This window comes from Lissotriton helveticus, chromosome 10 (assembly GCF_964261635.1).
Source record: "Lissotriton helveticus chromosome 10, aLisHel1.1, whole genome shotgun sequence".
NCBI classification, from domain to species: Eukaryota; Metazoa; Chordata; class Amphibia; order Caudata; family Salamandridae; genus Lissotriton; species Lissotriton helveticus.
Window position 1 is genome coordinate 577,579,806 of NC_136071.1, and position 21,270 is coordinate 577,601,075.

Sequence of the window (21,270 nt, forward strand, 5' to 3'; positions counted from 1 at the left end):
GCCCATGCAGCTTCACTCTGCCTGTTGCTTAAAGTTTCAAACCCCCCCCCAAATTTTTCTTAGCCCCCCTCCCCCCCGAGATGTGGCTCTAGTTGCGCCTCTGAGTGTGTGTATGTGTGCGAGTCATCTGGGGAGAGTAGTGACATGCCTGTGTGAAAGGAGGGGATGAAGGCGAGTGTGAGGAGGGAGGTCTTGCTCTTGTGTGTTCGTGTGCATGGCAGCATGAGTGTTAGAAGGGAAAAGGTAGTGACCGGGCCGGCTCTAGGGCGGTGCGATCGGTGCCATAGCACTGGGCGCTGACTTGGGGTGGGGTATCATTTTTACAAGTGACCTGCTTCAGCCTTCTTGGCCTCAAGCAATTTGTCAGGCATCAATTAAAATGTCAAGTTAAAGCTGGTGTTTAATGTCTTCCTGGAAAAAGACCAGAGGTTAGTCTAATGGAAGTTAGAGCGCAGAGCGGTAAAATGCCTGCTGCTAAGAACGTGTACAATGCAGATAAAACAAGCATTTGCAATGCAATAGGTCTCGCATTAAGAAAGTTTGAGCTATTGGTATTGTAAATGACAATTTTTTTATTTATGTTTTGTTTTTGAAAATAGCGAAATTAATAGCTTTGTCATTTACAATGCCAATAGTTATAACTTTCGCCAATGGGGGGCGTGGCTAGCGCCCGCAGGAGTTGGCGGTGTTCTCGTAGCTCTCCCGGGCAGCGGCGGTGCAGGAGGACATGACGCGGCTCCCTTCGACGTCCTGAGGAGTTCAAACAGCCACACCGGCTTACGGAATATCCGCTGCATTCGAGGGTCCCTCAGCTGAAGCTTTGGAGGTCGGAAGGTTCTGTTTACATTTCGGCGAAGTTGCGACGCCTGGTGAGAGAGCGGCCATTTTCCGGTCCTCGCTGACGGAGCTTTGCTCCTAGCGATATTCAGGTCCTTTTTGCTGTCACAAGGTGATTTACCATGCCGCTCCCTCCCTCTGTGCATTTGCTGTACTGGCTTCGCTGTGTGGAGCCTTGAGTGCGGATTGCAGCCTTTCTTTTGCCGCTTCGTTTGTCTCCAGTGCCTTTGAAGTGGCACGGTCGCCATTTTGCGAGACCCGCTGACGGAGCTTCGCTCCTAGCGGTTACTCGGCAGTTTATCTATGGAGGCAAGCGGTCGTTGGCCCTATTCTAGTTCTAATGCTGCTTTATATTGAAATGGTTCCTCAAGTTGTCTGCTGCTTCAAGTTTATTTATCTTCACTGAATGCAGTTTCTCAGTCGATATTATTCCTTCCTCCAGCGCTACTACAGTATGCTTTACAGCACAATTCCTGACCTGACGATAAGTTGCCACTCCACCACCTTTCAGTTTCATGGATAAAGTGCAGTTTCTGAATATTTTTTATATCATAGTCTAGCATTCCTTCTTCAGGTTTGGAAGTCAGTTATGCATGAACTTGTAATGCTTCATTTTCATCTTCTCATTTGAGCTTGTGGAGCCTTTGTTTTTCCAACTATTCAAGCGGTTTGCTTAGGATTTCCTACACTCTCCTTGACTTTTATTATACAGTACCTCTTCTATTTTTCCTCATGATCTTCATTTTTAGACGTTTTGAGGTCATTTGTGCAATGTCTCTTTAACATTTATATGATAACATATCCTTCTACCTTTCTTTATATTATACTGAATGGTTCCTTTGATAGATGTTCGTACCTTCTCATATTATTGCAATTTACTGGTCTTTGTTATGCTAGTACTTTACATATAGTGCAATTCTAATTAATTACTTTTGCATTTGTGTCATCGGCATATTTCTGCTTCATTTTATAACCATATGACTGTTTTCCTCTCACTTTTATCTGTTTTATTTTAAATATAGGCAAATTTATGTAATGTACAGTGTTATTCTATTTTTGGTTTAATTTTTTCTTCCTCATGAGTAGGTTTTCAAAAGACTTGCATAAACCTTCAATTTCTTCACGAAAGTTCTTAATTCAGACGAGCTCCAGATTTCAGTGCCTTGAAATGGAGGATTCACAGGAGTCATCTTCTAAGCATACGTCACCATCATCGAATTCGTCCATCTATTCAGCTAATAAAGGTTCAACGAAAATGCTTAAGAAGGACCCTCCTTCTCCTCCAAAGCAGCCTAGCTTGGCTACCATGGATATCCTTTTGGAAGAAATAAGAGCATTACATCCCTTCATTGACGAGTCTAGAGCCACACTTCAAACGATTACAGACAAGTTATTAGCTGTTGATGGTCGGGTCACCCAATTGGAACGTGATGTTGTCTCCTTGACCTCGTCTGTCTCAAAAGTGGATCCGCTATGTGCGCAGGTCTCAGCCATGCACAAACAACTCGAAAATTTGGAAAATCGCAATAGAAGGAATAATTTACGAATGTATGGTCTTCCGGAAGGGACAGAGGGGTCAGACCCCCTGGGGTTTTTCAAGTCTTTCTTGCCAAAAGTTCTTTCACTGCCTGATAGTACCAATATCAATATACAAAGGGCGCACCACTTAGGTCCTCCTTCGAATGCATCTTCCTCCTCAGCTGTCAGGAAACCTAGGGGAGTTATTATTTACTTCCTTGAATATACGGATTTGCTCAAGATCATCTCAGCTGCAAGAGCTATGAAACGAATCACATGGTCAGGCAATCCCCTCTTTTTCTCCCATGACTCTGCTAAAGCAACAGCTGACAGACGCAAGGAATTCTTATCATTAAGGCCTCAATTACGTTCACTTGGTGCACATTATGGTTTGTATCATCCTTGCCTTTTCAGGGTGACTCATAATAATAAAACCACTACCTATGAAGATCCGCTAAAATTGAAGAGTGTTTTATACTCACATAGTTCTAATGGTATGGATGTGGCTTCTGTTCCTCAATTTACTTGATGTTCTCCATGGTTATCTTATGGTGCTGCTTACATATTTCTCTCACTGTGTTGGTTAGTTCTTAGGTACTGTTCTGTTTTGTATTACTTCTTTGAATTACCTTGTTGTTAATGCTTTTCTTGTGTTTTTGTCTTCATTTTACAGATCACTGCCCTATGTGTTTTTCCTCTCTTCATTTTATTCCTGGAGTTCGTTGTTTCGTCTTTTCCTCCCGCCTTCCCTTACGAGTTACGTACCCGTCATTATCCTATGTGGCCTTCATCCCTCCCACCCGTACATGTCTCGGATGTTCTGTAAGTCATATTTCTCTGTTTTCATCTTTCTTTTTTGTTTTTTTCTTCTCCTGTTCCTTTCTTCTTCCCGTCCTCTGAAGTTTAACCTTTATTCAACTTTTTTCACTCTTCTCATCTTCTCCTGGACGCTCTCCTATTTTTTCTATTCTTCTCTTTATTTTCTCATGCTTCTAGCTCATTCTTCATTTGTTCTCTTGTTTTCTCTGATTGTTTATGAATACAGTTCTTTTTTCTTGTATAACTATATTGAAAGTTCATTCTCACACATCTTTTCTTCTTTATACATACAAAAATGTTGCATTATGTATTGCTCCTCTTTCCACGCTTTAACAGTTTTTTGTCATTTATTCTTAAGATTTATTATTGATTGTTTAACTAGCATTCTGGTTTTCATCATATTATTGAATTGTCTTTACCAGCTTATTATGTATTTTTCTTGCTTTATTGAATGCCTTTAAAGATTGTTTCATGGAACGTTAGAGGTTTGCATTCCCCCATAAAGAGGCAGAGAGTTTTGACACACCTAGCCAAACTTAAAGCCGACATTGCCTGTTTACAAGAATCGCACCTTTCACCTGAAGAATCTATCAAACTTAAAAGAAATTGGGTTGGGGAGGTCTTTTTTCCCCAGGTGATGGTAAGCGTAATTTGTGGCTGACTCAGCGGATCAATCTGGTAGATCGGTTTTGGTCAAGTTTGTTGTAGATAATACCCCAGTGTCCCTCCTTAATATCTATGCCCCAACTACAGGTGATGCTTCTTTTTGGTTTTCCCTATCTCCTCACATTACCCAATATTATGAAGTTAATTTCATTCTGGCGGGAGATTGCAATGAAGTTTTTGATCCTTTTCTAGATAGGAATTCTATCACCACTTACAATCCCCACAAATCACACAAGTCTTTCACAGCACTCATACATCAATTTAAACTCATTGATGCCTGGAGGTTGTGTAACCCCACTCTAAGAGAATATTCTTTTTTCTCTCCACCTCATCAGACGCAATCTCGACTATATTATTTATCTCACACCATCTTTCTCAGTCTCTCTTTGCTTCTGATATTGGCTCCATTTTGATATCGGATCATGCACCAGTCTCCATTCACCTCGACATTTTGCAGAAGCCAGCCCTAAACAAAAAATGGCGTTTTAACAGTTCCCTCCTTCTTGAGTCTAATTTTGTTTCATTTTTTACTGCCTTTTTTCACGATTTCTTCTTACGTAATGAATCTTCTGAGGTGTCTTTTCCTGTTGTGTGGGATGCCTTTAAGGCATCTGCTAGGGATTTCATTATTAGTTATGTCTCTCGTAAACGTAAGAAAGCTGAGCAAATCACTAATGAACTCTTTTCTAAGATCAAGAATCTAGAGCATTCATATTTTGCTTCTAAATCTTCTGAATGTCTAAACGAGCTCATAGCCACTAAGTTGCAATTTAATAAGGATACCACAAACAACGCTTCCAACTACTTATTGCGTTCTAGTGCTAAATTTTATGGAGGCCAAAATAAAGCTGGCAAACTATTGGCTAATTATTTGAAAATTAAAAAGAATAAGACTAATATAGACAGTATCTATGATCGGGATTCTGTTTTGAAACATACAGATGAAGATATCTTAATGGAATTTCTTCAGTTTTACAAATCATTATACTCCTCAGAAACCACCTCCTCATCACAGGATATTTCTCAATTTCTCTCCGTTATTGAATCTCCTTTCATTACCCCTCCAGACTTTTCTTCATTAGAATCACATAAAACTCAAAAAGAACTTATTGGTGCTTTGAAAGCTCTTAAAAAAAGATAATGCTCCGGGTCCGGATGGATTCACAGTAGAATTTTTTCTTCATTTCTCAGCTTTACTTATTCCAAAATTAACTTCTCTTATTTCTTCATTTCTTGATTCTGGTTCTTCTTCTGGTTCTTTTTCTGACGCTCTTATTTGTATTCTCCCCAAACCAGGTAAAGATCCGCAGTATTGTAAAAATTATAGACCCATCTCTCTGGTAAATATCGATTACAAAATTTTCTCCAAATCCTTGGCGCTTCGTTTAGAATCCCTCTTACCGGATTTATTAGGGAAGGAGCAGTCTGGTTTTGTTAAGGGTAGATTGCTTTCGGATAATACCAGATTGTTCTTTGACATTCTCTCCAAGACTTGGCATTCCTCTCATTCTATTGCTGCTATTGCCTTGGATGCGGAAAAGGCTTTTGATAGAGTTGAGTGGTCGTATCTTTTCCAGACGTTGAAATGGTTCGGATTTGGTCCACGAATTTCGACCCTCATTTCTCTTTTATACTCACACCCGAGAGCTGCTATTGCAGCGAATGGTGGCATTTCTTCTTATTTCCCTCTTGCTAGAGGGGTGCGTCAAGGTTGTCCTCTTTCTCCTTTCCTATTTAATCTTGCCTTAGAACCCTTCCTTTTGCGAATCCGCCAAAATGCTGCCATAAAGGGTTTTACGTTTCAACAATCCACAATTAAAATGGCTGCTTATGCGGATGACGTTTTATTATACTTGTCTGAACCCACGACTTCACTACCTGCTTTTCTAAATGAAGTCAATTTATTTGCCTCTGTTTCAGGTTACAAATTAAATAAAGATAAGTGTGAAATGTTACCTCTCACCAAATTTACTTATAAATCGGATTTCATCTCTTCTGGCTTTACGTGGAATCCTAATTGCATCAAATATTTGGGTCTTCACTTTACTCCCACTCTTTCAGGTACGGTTTCACGTTGTATGGATGACTGTCTTAAAAAATTGACAGATCTTACCTCTAAATAGCATCCTTTATACCTTTCTTGGTGGGGTAGACTGGATACGATCAAGATGATGCTTTCCCCCTTGATCTTATTCATGATTTCCAATATCCCATTTTCTATTCCTTTATTTCATTTCAAGAAGATTAACTCCATCTTGTCTTCATTTCTATGGGGTCGCAAAAAGGCTCGCATGTCTTTATCTAAGTTAACAAGACCAAAGACTGAGGGTGGGGTGAATTTCCCAAATATTTCTTTGTATCATAAATCTTTTTTGTTAAACCAAGCTTCTAGATGGCTCGATGGTTCTCCCACTTTCTCCCCCCTATGGACAACATTAGAATTGGAGTATATATCTCCCTTTTCTTTCCTAGAATACCTCTCTTTTTCTCGTTCACCTTAATCTATTTCTACTCCTATTCCTAAATATACCTTAAAAATTCTACAGCCTCCTTTAATCTCCTCTTTTCATGATCAAACTATATGGTACAACTCCTCGATTTTAATAAATAATAAACCTTTCTTCTGGAAGTCATGGAGAAGTCGAGGTCTTATATGGGTACATCAATTATTCCATCAATCACGTATTCTCCCATTCTCAGTTGTTGCAGAGTCCTTTCATCTCCCTTCTTCCTTTCGCACCAATTATATCAGATTAACACAAGCACTCCAGTTATCTTCTACACCACTTCAGGAGTCTTCTAGCATATCTCAATTACGCACTTTACTTACTAGAGGTACTAGGGCGTCAAAAATCTATTCTTTCCTACACGCTCCAACATCACCACGCACCAAGACAAAGGTGGAAGAGGCCTGGGAAGTAGACATGGGCCTTTCATGGCCTGTAGAACTCTGGGATAGACTATGGGTAAAGTTACGGAAATCATCGAGGGCTGCAAACACTATCCAGACTCTATTTTTCATCTATAATCGATTCCTACTTTCCCCATTAACACTTAGTAAAAGTTATCCTGACCTGTCACACGCTTGTTGGTCCTGCTCAGCTCCTCAAGCAGATCTGTTACACATGCTTTTCAACTGCAGTCTGGTTCGCCTGTTTTGGGTTCAGGTATGGTCTCAAATTAACAAAAAAAATTCCACTACACATCCATTTTATATATCCCACTTATTGTTAGGTAGTTTATCCCCTATTTGGAACCCTTGCAATCTCAACATGAAAATAATTGACTTGCTTCTTGCAGTAGCTTTTCAGCAAATTACCAAGGCTTGGAAAGATTCCACTAAACTCTCTTATCAGGCTTGGTGGTACGCTGTTTGCTATAATCATAGGTTAGACACAGCGTATGTTTACCCACTTGCTTTAGCCCCAAAACGAAGGCAGTTATGGGATCCGGTTACTTCATTTTTTGATTCATGTGCTCGTCGTTCTCTGCCTAAATCTCCCTTTCAACAAGAAGTTGCTAAACCTACTTGAGTTCCTCTTATTGTATTATCTTTTTTTCTTCTTCATAATACTTACATTATAGCCCTGTTGTTTAATTTTCTATTTAAAAGCGTTGTATTATTTCTTATTTCCTAGCTGGTTATATTTGTATTTACATTCTATAAATTGTTTTCTCTTATCTATTTTTGATTCTCATTATTGTGTGCTTTATTTTTGTATTAATCTCATGTATTTATTTATTTCAATTGTTTATATGACTTTAAAAAAAAATGTCAATAAACTTTACTTTGAACTTAAAAAAAATAACTTTCGCCAATGTGACACCGATAGCATTTGTAATGCAATATGTGTTGTATTTACGTGACTTACATGTATTGATATTACAAATAACAATGGCTTTTAATTTTTTCAATAATTAATACTTAAATAAAAGTTATTGTAATTTATAATGGCAATAGCTTAAAGTTTTGTAAATAACTTTTGTGAAGATTATGTTCAGTGTATTTTATTGTGATGAAAATCCAAGAACAGAAGTGAAATATTAACATATTTTTGTTACATTTGTAATAAAGCTTGAAACATTGAGAGAACATATTTGAACCAGGTGTTGTTGAATGGTTGCACAGATTGAAGCTGTGGTGGCGCTGAGCGATGTTGTGATGGCGAACGAGTGATGCTGTGGCGTTCAGTAATGCTGTGATAGGGCATAGTGATGTAGTGTTGCCCCTGAGTGATGCTGTGGTGGTGCGGAGTGATGCTGTATGCTATGCTATGTTTTGTTTTGCTATCCTATGTTTTGTTCTGTTATGCTATGTTTTACTATCCTATGATTTGATTTGTTATGCTATGCTGTGTTTTGTTATGCTATGCTATGTTTTTCTATGCTATGCTATGTTTTGTTATGCTATGCTTGGTTATGCTATGCTTGCTTATGCTATGCTTGGTTATGCTATGTTTTGTTATGCTATGTTTTGTTATGCTATGCTAAGCTTTGTTTTGTTATGCTATGCAACGTTTTGTTGTGTTTTGTTATGCTATGCTATGTTTTGCTATGCTTTGCAATGCTATGTTTTGTTATGTATGCTATGTTTTGTTGTGTTATGTATGCTATGTTTTGTTGTGTTTTGTTATGTTATGTTATGCTTTGTTGTGTTTTGCTATGTTTTGTTTTGCTATGCTTTGTTTTATGTTAGGTTATGCTATGTTTTGTTATGTTATGCTATGTTATGCTATGTTTTGTTATGCTATGCTGGTGAAGGTGTGTGTGTGAGGATGGGTGAGGGTGTGTGAGGGTGAGGGTGTGTGAGGGTGAGGGTGTGTGAGGGTGTGTGAGGGTGAGGGGGTGAGGGTGAGGGGTGTGAGGTTGTGTGAGGGTGAGGGGGGTGAGGGGGTGTGAGGGTGAGTGAGGGTGAGTGAGGGTGAGTGAGGGTGAGTGAGGGTGAGTGAGGGTGAGTGAGGGTGAGTGAGGGTGTGTAAGGGTGAGTGAGTGAGAGGGGGTGAGAAGGTGAGGGGGTGAGGGGGTGTCAGGGTGAGGGGGGTGAGGGTGTGTGAGGGTGAGGGTGTGTGAGGGTGGGTGAGGGGGTATGAAGGTGAGGGGGTGTGAGGGTGAGGGGATTGAGGGTGAGGGGATTGAGGGTGAGGGGATTGAGGGTGAGGGGATTGAGGGTGAGGGGATTGAGGGTAAGGGGATTGAGGGTAAGGGGAGTGAGGGTAAGGGGATTGAGGGTGAGGGGGTTGAGGGGGTTGAGGGTGAGGGGGTTGAGGGTGAGGAGGTTGAGGGTGAGGGGGTTGAGGGATTGTGAGGGGGTGTGTGAGGATGAGGGGTGCAAGGGTGTGGGGGTGTGAGGGTGAAGGGTGTGAGGGCATGTGAGGGGGAGGGTGTGGGGTGGTGAGGGTGTGAGGGTAAGGGTGTGAGGGTGAGGGGGTGTGAGGGTGAGGGGGTGTGAGGGTGAGGGGGTGTGAGGGAGTGTGAGGGTGAGGGTGTGAGGGTGAGGGGGTGTGAGGGTGAGGGGGTGTGAGGGTGAGGGTGAGGGGGTGTGAGGGTGAGGGTGTGTGAAGGTGAGGGGGTGTGAAGGTGAGGGGGTGAGGGAGTCTGAGGGTGAGGGGGAGTGAGGGTGTGTGAGGCTGAGGATGTGAGGGTGAGGGGGTGTGAGGGTGAGGGGGGGTTAGGGTGAGGGTTTGTGAAGGGTGAGGGTGAGTGTGTGGGAGGGTGAGGGTGACGGGGGTGAGGGTGACGGAGGTGAGGGTGACGGGGGTGAGGGGTAGGGGGTATGAGGGGGTGTCAGGGTGAGGGGGTTTGAGGGTGTGTGAGAGTGGGTGAGGGTATGAGAGGGTGTGTGAGGGTGCTGAAGGGACGTGAAATATTGTGTCCCATCTGTAATGTACTGGACGGATGGGAGAGAGGTCTTCTGTGCTGGCTACTCGACTCTCCCTGTTAATGACCAAGATAGTTCTGCCAGATCAGGCCGGATTTGTCCCGGGAAGATCCACGTCTAGTAACTTACGTACTCTTTTTTTCTCTGATCCAGACAATAGCGCCAGACCTCCCTGTAGCTGCAGTATTCCTCGATGCGACAAAAGCATTTGATTCAGTTGAATGGAGCTACCTGTTTGCCATTCTAAACAGGATGGGGTTCCCTCCAATATTTGTAGCGTGGATCAAACTGCTCTATACAGACCAGATGGCGAAAGTGCTTATAAATGGGGAACTGTCAGAATCCATCTCCCTCACCAGAGGTACCAGACAAGGATGCCCATTATCCCCGCTTTTATTCGCGATTGCGATTGAACCTTTGGCATGTCGTTTCCGACAATTACACCAAAAAGTGCTTTTAAATGTTTCCAACGTCAAATAGATGTGTCACTTTATGCTGATGATTTGACGCTCTATGTGGTAGACCCGCAGACTAACCTCAACTCATTTCTCAGGGGATTCCTGGTCTTCGGTCGACTGTCTGGTATACAAATTAACTGGAAAAAGTCAAAAAATGTCCCGACTCCTGCGGTGGCCAGGTTTGCACTGGATTATCCATTGGAGTGGTGTGACTCTGATCTCAGATATTTGGGGATTCAGATATAGGATTGTTAAGGATGAGACGGTGCGACTCAATTACGGTACTGCCATCACTAAATTAACGGAAGACGTTACACGGTGGATATCTTTGCCGCTCTCCATGGCTGGTAGGGCGTCCCTAATCAAGATGGTGATACTGCCTCGTTTCTTGTACTTATTTCAGAATATCCCGTATTACCCGGGTGCTTTTTTTTTTTTTTAAAACATTGCGGTCGGAATTGCTGCGACTTTTTTGGGCAGGCAAGCAACCGAGATTGGCTTGGTCGGTCATAACACAACCTTACCTCAACGGAGGATTTGATGTCCCTGATTTTCTGATTTATTACCTGAGCGCTCAGGCACAGTTTGCCTATAACTGGTATAAGCCCACACCATTCATGCCGCAGCTGGCTGTGGAGGAATGGATTGCCCATCCTCTTCCACTGAAGGGCATTATTCATGGCCCAGTATCTATGATTGAGACGCCGGCCACCACGGTGACATGTACGATTGATGCATGGTGGCGAATAATGCGCCAATTGCCTGTCACTATCCTGTACGCTCCTGCGATGCCACTGGTGTATCATCCAGACCTATCCTTATTGCAGGAAAGGGGATTCCAGATGATGTGTGCAAAACTGAAGGTCATCACATGGGGTGATCTGTTTGAGCATGGGCAGTTCAAAACGCGTGAGCGATTGTTTCACGGTGGCCAACCCACGCCACTAGACATCTTTTATTATGTACGGCTCAGGCAAGGGCTTCGGGCGATTCTACCACCGTTTCCTAAGGAGCCGGACACGGTTCTTTCACTGCAATTACTGCTTACGTCGGCGGATGGTAAACATTTGGTATCTTATCTGTACCGTAGCATCCGAGGGCAATGCGAACAAAGGGAATGTAGGGCACTTCAACATTGGGGTGTAGATATAGGTAGGGACATTGATGAGGAGCAATGGTCATATTGTTGTGAACTTACTTCAAGAGTTTCAGGCAGTTGCAGACTGCGAATTATTCATTATAAATTTTTGCAGGGAATGTATTATACGCCGGAAAAAAAGATGAGGTTTCATCTAGTGGACAATGACCGCTGTGAGAGGTGCAAAGCGGAAGGCGCAGGTTTTCTACACCTGGCGTGGGCATGTCCAAGGGTGTTTGACTACTGGACCCAAGTTCACACGGCATTGCAAAAGATGGTGGATGTTCGGTTTGATAAAGACCACCTCATAATGCTCTTAGGGTTTACATTGCGCATACCCAAAGGACACAGGAAGTTTATAGATGTCGCACTGTTGCTGGCGAAACGAAGGGTGGCATGTAGATGGGGCCGTGGCCGAGCCCCGAAATGTAAGGAATGGCTAGCTGATCTGATATGCTGTCAGGAACAGAATGAGATATATGCAGATACACAGCCATTACACAGTAGAGCCAGGGATATCTGGGGCCCACTAAGGGAATACTTATTGGCCACTGCCGATTCTTCTGCTGATGGGTCGCAGGGTGCTGAGGATGTGACGCTGGATGAGATTGCAGAAAGACTCTGAGTTATTACAATACTGGAGCCATACTGAGGCATAAATGCGCCAATATTCAAAGGAACAAGGTTATGGTACTCATGTTAGAATATAGCGTCATGATGGTTACAGAGTGGTGTGCTAATGTGCTGGAGTGTGTGGTATGCGGGACTCTGATTGTATGAGGTAGAAGTGTCTGAAGATCTCGCACTGAATAGGGATCAGTAGGGGGGATCCCACTGCGCAGCATGAATAATGGCCCAGACGGTTTACACGTGTGATTTGTAACGCCTTTAAACTTGAACACTTCCTCTAGGCCTTACAACCATGTTGATATGTATTTGACATAAAAGGATGACGTTTATTCAGCCATTCAGTACTTGTGTTTAGCATGCTTTTTTCAGATGAACAACGTAGTGTAGGTTGAACAGGACACATGCACCCAGAACTTAAGCTTATTGTGAATACAGGTTACACCGATAGGAAACACATGGACCTTGCATCACAACAGGACACGCTGCAATGATGAGATGTATTGGGTACCGGGATATGCCGCCGGGCCTCCGGGTTGTCGGCACACTGGCTGTGTATGAACATGGGAATAATTGAAATGATTTACTATATGCAGCCGGCCCGTTGGGTTGTAGGCGGTATGCTGTGTACACTTGTACTGATGCAATAAAGGTCTTTAAAACTTAAAAAAATAAAATAAAATAGTATGGCTCACAACCACCCTCAAGGGACCTGAGACCCCCCCTCCATTCAAAGGGAACCTGCACCACCTTACACTGGCGCTCTGAGTGGTCTACAGCAACTACTTGGTGGAATGCCCCTGGGACTACCTGCTTCTCAGAGACCAGCAGACAGCGGACTGAGGTCATATTGGCTCCAGTATCTCTGAGAGCCTCTACACTTTTCCCATTAATGGTCACCCAGGTGCTATATTTCTTTGTTTTAGGGGGCACCTGGTCTCCTGGGACTATCTCACTGTCCCTTAGTGAGACGAGGGTCGTTTCTGCGGGATCCCCACCCTCCAGTGGGCACCCCTCCTCCCCAAGTGCTACACTAGCCAACACCTTGGCCTGTCCAACGGTGGGTGGCTGTGTCCCCTTTGGGCACCTGTGGTCCCCCTTCATGTGACCCACCTGGACACATGCATAACACTTGCGGGGGCCGGTCTCAGCAGGCTTCCCTGTAGAGACCCCTTTCTTCTTATCACCTGGGGGCTGGGAACCTTTACCTGCCCCTTACCCAAAGCTATCTGAGTATCCCTAGCTTCATCTGGAAAGAGAGGCCACAACCCTGACCCCCTGTTCCTCTCTGGTACCCCATTCATATGAATAGATGACTCATACCCTTGAAACCACCTTTGAATGTCATCACCCTTCTTGTACTCTTTACCTACGTTCTTGAGGATGTGGACAATCCAGTGTGTGTGTGCTGAAAAGTTGCTGCCACCATCTGAGCCGTTTCTACTCTTTAGCTCCAGCTCCTTGATCATTCTCAAGTATCATCTTCCTTTCCTCCTTGGCTATTCTATTCTCTTCCCTCTCACTTTCTATTCTGAGTTTCTCCAATTCAAACTTCCTTGCTTCACGCCTGTCCTCCAGCTCCTCTGGGGACAAGCTACTGCTGCCTGGCCTGGAGGGGTGCCCTCCTCCCAAACGCACATCCTAAGCGCATACTAAGCTCTAATTTCAACCATGTTCCCCGAGTCAGTTAGAACCATAGGATGTAATGATCAAACTGCCCATTCTGGCCTATGGAGAAAAGGTAGTCTTGCAATAATGAAAAAACAAAGTAGGCTGTAATTCACTATCAGGACATGCCACACACACCACGACATGTCCTACATTTTACATACAATGCACCCTGCCCATGGGGGTACCTTGGGCCTACCTTAGGGGCGACTCACATGTAGAAAAAGGGATGGTTCAGGGACTTGCAAGTGTGTGCACTGGCCAAGTCGACATGGCAGCCCCAGGCTGCGCACAGGCTCTGCAATGGCAGGCCAGAGTTACACTTTAAGGGCTGTTTGCGTGGGTGGCACAATCCAGTGCTGCAGTCCACCAACAGCATTTGATTTATAGGCCCTGGCACTCGCAGTGCACTTTACTAGGGACTGACACATAAATCAAATATGCCAATCATGGAAATACCAATCCATAACACATTTTATACAGGAGAACTTGAACTTTACCACTGGACAGCAGTGAGGAAAGTGCACAGAATCATTACACCAGCAAAAGCAGAGTCAAAACCGGGAGGCCAGAAAGCAAAAAGTCAGGGAAAACATGCCAAAAGATGCCAAGTCTAACACCATCCTTCTCGAACTTTCCTAAGCATACACGCAGTCAACCAAAACAACCTCCTCGAACTGCTTGAACGTAGAATGGGGCTATCCGGAAACGTTCTAAAATAGTTCACCTCTAATCTCCAACCATTCACAACTTATCAAAATGGGAAGCTCATTCTCCCACCCGTCTCCAGTCTGACTGGGAGTCCCCAAAAGCCTCCACTATCTCCCCAACACTCTTCAAATTGTACTTGGAACCGCTAAGAGAGATCCTGAATCATGCACGCCTCTCCTACCATATGTACACTGATGAAACTCAGATTTACCTAAAGTAATCCTCCCAAGAAGACATTATATGCCTCAATGATACACTGCAGCTAACCCAAAACATGGCTAGTGCTAACTCACCTGAAACTTAATTCCTAAAGACAGATTTCCTGCTCATCTCTATCCCCCCACCCCCTAACAGCTCCCTTCCCCTCCCCTCCCCTCCCTAAAAGAATACCTCATTCACCTGGATGTGCTGGGCTGCAATTCCACAACTGTCAGATCCATAAAATCCCTTGACATAACACAACAAAAATCTCAACATGCAAGCTCACATTAGCACATCCCCACAGAGTGCACTTCTACATCTTAAGACTTCTGAAGAAATTGAAATCATTCGTACAAGCTTCCGACCTTAAAATAGCAATACAATCTTTGGTTTTATCTAGGCTTGACTATAGAAATGGGACACTGTCAGCAATTCCCAAATCACGACTCGAACCGCTAAAGGCAACCCTCAACATTGCAGCTAGACTTAGAATGGGACTGAGGCATTGTGACGATATCACAGATCACTAAAGTCCCTACAAGGGCTTTCAGACGAAGCTAAGATCATCCTCAAGATGACCTGCCTGACACACAAAACTCTGCGTTATGTTAAACCTCAGTACCTAGCCTATAATCTGACTTTATCGGGAGATAGTTGCTCTCTTAGAAGCACAAGCTCACTCCTACTATAACAGGAGATATTTAGGAAATCAGTCTCCAAAATATGGAACTCTCCACAACTGGAGACTCCGCTGAACCCATCAACCAGGGTTCGCAAAAGGAAGGTCAAAAGGAGTTTATTTATTAGATTCCTCGAGTACTGAATTGACCGAGAGTTAGCAATGTAACAATACAACATACACTTGGTTCTCTACACCGGAACTCTGCAATGCTATCACAGGTGGAACATGAGCAGACCATGAGGACATTGATCCCAGTAGTGCTAATGTAACATACTCCCCTTAAGGTGTGGGTGGACAAAGTTATCTTTTATATCAATAAGATACCCCTGTTGATTTTGTAAGATGTATGTAATGGCAACTGCCTTTGCTCTGCAAAGAGCTCAGACACTTTTGGGTCATATTTATGATTTATAAAACTCAAAATAAAAATTATTAGAATAATCCTGCCTTAAAGAGATGGTCCATTAAATATAATGGGGCAACCCTGTATCCCTCAGATCCTGGGTATAATAGATAAATGCTACTGTGTGTTCTGTCTGGTAAATCAATTGCCTAGTTTTATCTGCAAGACGTCAACATCAATCACACACTTGTTACGAAAGTAAAGGGATAAGTCAAAACACACCAACGGTCATATTCAATGTACATTATTTACATATCATTTAAATGCATCATATTGATATATATGGCTGTAGCAGGGTTAATTCACATACAAAAAACAAAAATAACATGGAGCTACAGTGCCTTGAAGTTACTATTCAGTGCATATTCATAAAACTGACAAATATACATGAACATATCACGACAATACATACATTTTTGAAGAATCCGTCCTATCACAATATATTTGGTTTGACTTGCACCAGGTCTTAACTTTAACAATGATTTATAAAGTGAAGTGACTTCAGGACGTGAATGGAGTAAGCGTTGATGTGTCGACCCAGAGTAAAAGTGTTGAGAGGGGCAGTCGGAATGAACGATAGATCCTTTGCTGAAGTGTTTTTCTCTGGTTCAGTCAGTATGTAGGTGGGCAGATTTATGACGGGATCTGTTAGGTTCCCAACACTTTTAACGTAAAAATTGGATTACAGCAGTTTTTCAGAAAAATACGGCTGAAGCACTTCTTTACAAAGAATCCCTCACCTGTAACACATATGTCAGCCACCAATTTGAAATCTCCTTCCACCTTTACACCAGCAGCGTACCTAGTCACTCCAAACATTTTAGCCTATGAACAAATAGTGCTTAAAGAAGTCATGAACTTATTGCCTGACAGAAAATATATTAGGTACGACTGTCACCAAGAACGAAAGAGAACGTCTGGAATCTCTCAAAAACAACCAGGAGTTTGTGATAAAAGACGCTGATAAGGGAGGAGAAGTGGTCATTCAGAACACCTCGGATTACACAGCGGAGATAAATAGACAACTCAAGATTCAGGAGAGTTACCTTGAAATCAGAAAGGACCCTCCTGAGGATATTGTAAAGTTGATCCGCAGGTTAACTCAAAAAAGGCTTGATGAAGGTTTCATTATGGAACCCAAGTTCAACTTCCTCAAGAAAAAGAACCCTCGCATACCCAAAATATATACCCTGCCTAAGGGCCACAAGGATCTTCAACATCCGCCAGGGAGACAGATTTTTTCTGGATGCGGTTCCATATTGGAGCCGCTCAATAACTATATTAACACATTCTTTGAGACCACGGGTAGAAAGAACAAAATCCTATCTCAAAGATACCATGGCAGTAAGACAGTTGGTGGAAAATTAACCATTTGATAGTGAAACACAGTGGTTAGTAACACTTGATGTTGTTTCTCTATATATGCAAGCATACCCCAGGACCAGGCCCTGGAGGTTGTTTGTGAGGTTGTTAATAAAAGAGAGCATCCTTGTTGGGTCCCAACCGATTTCATTGTACAGCTATTAGATGAAGCTATGAGTAAAAACGACTTCACTTTTGAAAATTAATTCTTCTTTCAATGCAAAGGATTAGCGATGGGAACCTGCTTCCCCCATCTGGCAAATCTGTTCATGGATAAATGAGGAAAGACACATTTACAATACAGTAAATCCTTTCTTGGACAACATCTCGATTTGGAAAAGATACATCAATCATGTACTTATGATTTGGACTGGTAATGAACTAAGCTTGATTGATTTTACCCGTTGACTAAACAGCTGATCTTCTGACCTAAAGTTCACAATGACACATGACAGAGAGACAATGACCTTTTTGGATCCATCTCTCAAAATAGAAGACGCAAAGATATACACCAATCTGTTCTGAAAGCCAACAGAACGTAACACACTCTTGACATATAATTACCATCATTCTAGGAATCTATGCGATAACCGTCCCTTAAGCCAATTTCGTAGGCTAAGGCGCAATTGCACATGCACAGCAGATTTCTTCCATGAAACTAATATACTAATGACCCGATTAAAAGAGAGAGGATACCCCATTGCTCTTGCGAGACTTTATTAGAGGTAAAAGCAAGGGATAATCACTGCCAATAGACTAGTGTGCGTCACCACATTTAAGACAAGGAGCAATTAGATTAAGAAAGTGATCAACAAATATTGGAACCTGGTTGCCACTGAGATTGATATGCCTGACAAACAACTGTTTGCCTTCAAAAGAGGCAAAAAAAGTTAGGGACTTTGTAGTGAGTTCCTTTTTTGAAAACTAATCATACTTCAGACATCATGTCCCAAATGAGTCTTCCACCCCTTTTGGGTCACTCCAAATGTGGTCATTGTAAGTCTTGTGACCTCACGGTTGAAAGGAAAGACTTTAGGCATCATGACCTGTTGTACACATTAAGACACCACACTATTTGTAAAACAACTGGATTGATATACACCATCACATGCACCTGTGAAAAAAATTTACGTAGAACAAACCACACATATATACATATTATTATTTTCTTAAACTTTCAAAAATGATTACTTTCCCTAGAGTATGACTATAGGGGCCCCTAAAACCCTTCTTCCATGAGGCATTGAAGATCCTACATTGGTTAAGGTTGTGAGCTGGTCTCACAATTGAGTAAAGAACTGCTTTTACTATTACCTCTCGTTTGCAGTGTCACAACATCACACTAGAATACAATGCTGCTTATGCATTATATATATATATATATATATATATATATATATATATATATATATATAAATAACGTTATTAGTGTCCTCCTTTCAATTAAGGCACCTTAAACAATCATGTGTGTATCCACGGGTATCTATGAACCAATTGTTAGGTTAGAGGTAGACACAGGTCACCCAAACAGCAAGGCAATTCTTAGCACAACATTGCCTCACCAGGAGCCCATTTGTTCGTCCTGAAGAATGCTGCGGACTCAGTAGAGCCATAGGCAGAAACAGGTTGACGGTAACAGTGGTGATGGGGTAAAGTTCCCCTAATCCTCACATTTTAAACTTTTAACATCAAGTAATGTGTCAGACGAATAAATGTAATCTGGGATACTACACTGGTTTTTAAACTCACTACTCACGCGGGCCCTTCCTAAAAATTAGAAGTGCCTCCCTGTCTTCAGGTGTAGGCCCACTCTCTGGAACTGCTGCTTATAAGATAGGACCACTGAAATTACGTGATTTTGTCTGTCACATTGTTTTCTTCAAAATTATGGATGAGCTGCATATCCACATAATCCACCATCTGTCTCACAATTTGCAGATTTCATTGAATTTTGAACTCAACAGATCAAAAGCTACTGAAAAGAAAGCGCCAGAACATGCCTGGCCACAATGGCAAAGCCTCTGCAAAGGATGATGACCTTTCAGTTGCTGTCATGGGGTTAGTGGATCAAAGAGCCTAGGTTAATCGTCTTTTATAAATTGCACAAGTTCAGTGTTAGTGAAAATGTAGAGTCGAAATTTCAAGAGCATTAATCCTAGTCAATTCTCAAGATGTATCCCATCTCGATCATGCCAACAAGTAATCGTACAGACAGCTCGAGTTTCCGAGGCCATGCGTGCCCAGTTCTTCAAGTCTATGTTTTTAGTTTGCATTTTGTGACTTGTAGTCCTGGTATTCTAAGTGAGTAAACAAAATTCAGAATGCAAAGAAAAAACCTGAACTGAATGGCCTACAACTAGGAAAACCTCAAACTCAGTAAATGTTTGTCTACCACGAGCATGTCGCTGCAGGGGGACTTCCCGGAAAACAAACCCACCCTCACCCACAGGCCATGACCATCCATAACCGCAGACGTTTTCCTACCTAGCAGTGTCCTTTATCCCGAAACTTCCTCCACAGGCTTGATAGTTCCAAATTCCCACAAACGTTTACTGTGTGCCCCGGAGTCATTTGTGTCCTGGGGCCCCATAACAACCATAACATTAGGCTTTTCTCTGCACTCGTACCGACCCACTCGCTACCAATTTCAACACTCCCTACTGAACCTTCTTGACATTTATCCCTTTCCAGATTGTGCTGTGCATGTCAATACTCGTGCAACTTGCCCCCGACGTCCTGGTGGAGGAAGGAGCTTCGTTTACAGACTACATAAAACACTCTACAGATGCATCGGTGACAACACTTGACTTCCTCGGTTGGCATTGCGACCAGAAAGGAAGGCTGTGCCACAGTGCCAGGCATGGTGAGAGAACTGCGAATAGTAACCCCATACTGTAAATAGCTCATAAAATGCTGTTCAGTAAAAAAAAAATACTTCAAATCAGGCACATTGTTTTAGATCCCACGCACCATTCCTTACCTGCTGCCACTCCCACACTGGACTGCACCTCAGATTGGAGACCGCCTGCCCAAGATCTGGCAGATGCACCTGGCACTCCAGACGTCGTCAATGTGCGCGAGCTGGCTAGTCTGCCATGGCATGAACTCGTCCAACACTAGACTGCTCTGTAGTCAGGAAGTGTAGATAAATACATGCATGTCGTACGGAATGCGCGATTCATACTCACACCTAAAATGGCCGCTAAGCAAATACAATCACGCGGTCTAGTGTTTTAAGCGTAGAAACGCATGCAAGTCGCTACGGAAGCGCGAAATATAACCACATCTAAAATTGCCACTGGAGCGTTATACGGTCGCGCGGTCTAGTGTTTCAAGCGGATATTGAAGAGGGAATGAAGACAGTGGAACAGCAGCGTGTGTCAAAAGCACTGCTTCCGGTAATGAACAAGAGAGTTGAATTCATTCACACAATATGCCAGTGATGGGTGCCACGTTGCTGGACAGGAGAGTGTCGGAATAGTTCTCACTGTCGGTTTTCAGCTTGCTGGTTTTAGTGGAAGAATTGCTGTTTTCGATTTTTTTTATTTATTACACAGTCATAAACATTTAAAGGACAGTGAAGCCAGGTAATGCAGAGCTGCCAAGTGTTTGGTGTACTTATGAGTGACATTTACACGTTTTCATTTTGCTTGTGTGTGACATTTCCAAGCCTTGAATGTGTCTCTTTGAGTAACATTTTTTGCAAGCAGAAAATGCAGCTATTTCAAAGTAGTGAGGAACATAACATAAGTTCCACCCTTTTGTGCTGTGGGGGAAGGTCAGAAATACCACAAAACACACTGAGGCCGTCTGGGTCTACCTGGAGAGTTAAGAAATGTAAGGTATAGGATATCCCTTTTACAGGACGTTTCCCCCCATGCACACATAGGTGGCATGCTTCTTCGTAGGTAAACCTCGCCTCGCAAGCTTAGTGGCAATGTGGGCTAGAACCCCCTCTCTGTGTTTCTGCTAGGGGTTTCTTAAAACTACTGATGTAGGCAGAGTGTTGTGAGAAGGGACTAAAAAGTGATATGTGAGCTAACAGGGCCGGTCCTAGGATATGTGGGGCCCGGGCAGAATAGGAACATGTGAGACCCCTAAGCAACAACAACGTGGAATCGGATTGGACTGGCTAAGGAAAGTTTTTTTTCTTTTCTTTTTTAGGTTTCGCCTGTTATCATTCGCTTGCGAATGTAATAGGCGAGAATTCAAGTGCTCCATCGACTCGTCAAACCACTGCGTTTTTTCCACAGTGCATGTCAGTCACGTGACCACAAAAGCGGGTCACGTGACCACACAAGC

General features: G+C 42.8%; 1 protein-coding gene across 4 annotated transcripts in view; it reads right to left on the bottom strand.

Moving 5' to 3' along the window:
* The window catches only part of FAM234A (family with sequence similarity 234 member A), a 379,590-nt gene extending 359,436 nt beyond the window's left edge, over positions 1–20,154 (bottom strand). For 2 of the 4 annotated variants that reach the window (XR_013601635.1, XM_078663112.1), the window contains exon 1: positions 19,949–20,154. The gene's annotated coding sequence lies outside the window, so the exon portion shown is untranslated. Of the gene's footprint in view, positions 1–19,938 lie in introns of all 4 variants that reach the window. The other 2 variants (XR_013601636.1, XM_078663113.1) reach the window with 1 other exon arrangement.
* Between the last annotated feature and the right edge of the window lie 1,116 nt (positions 20,155–21,270).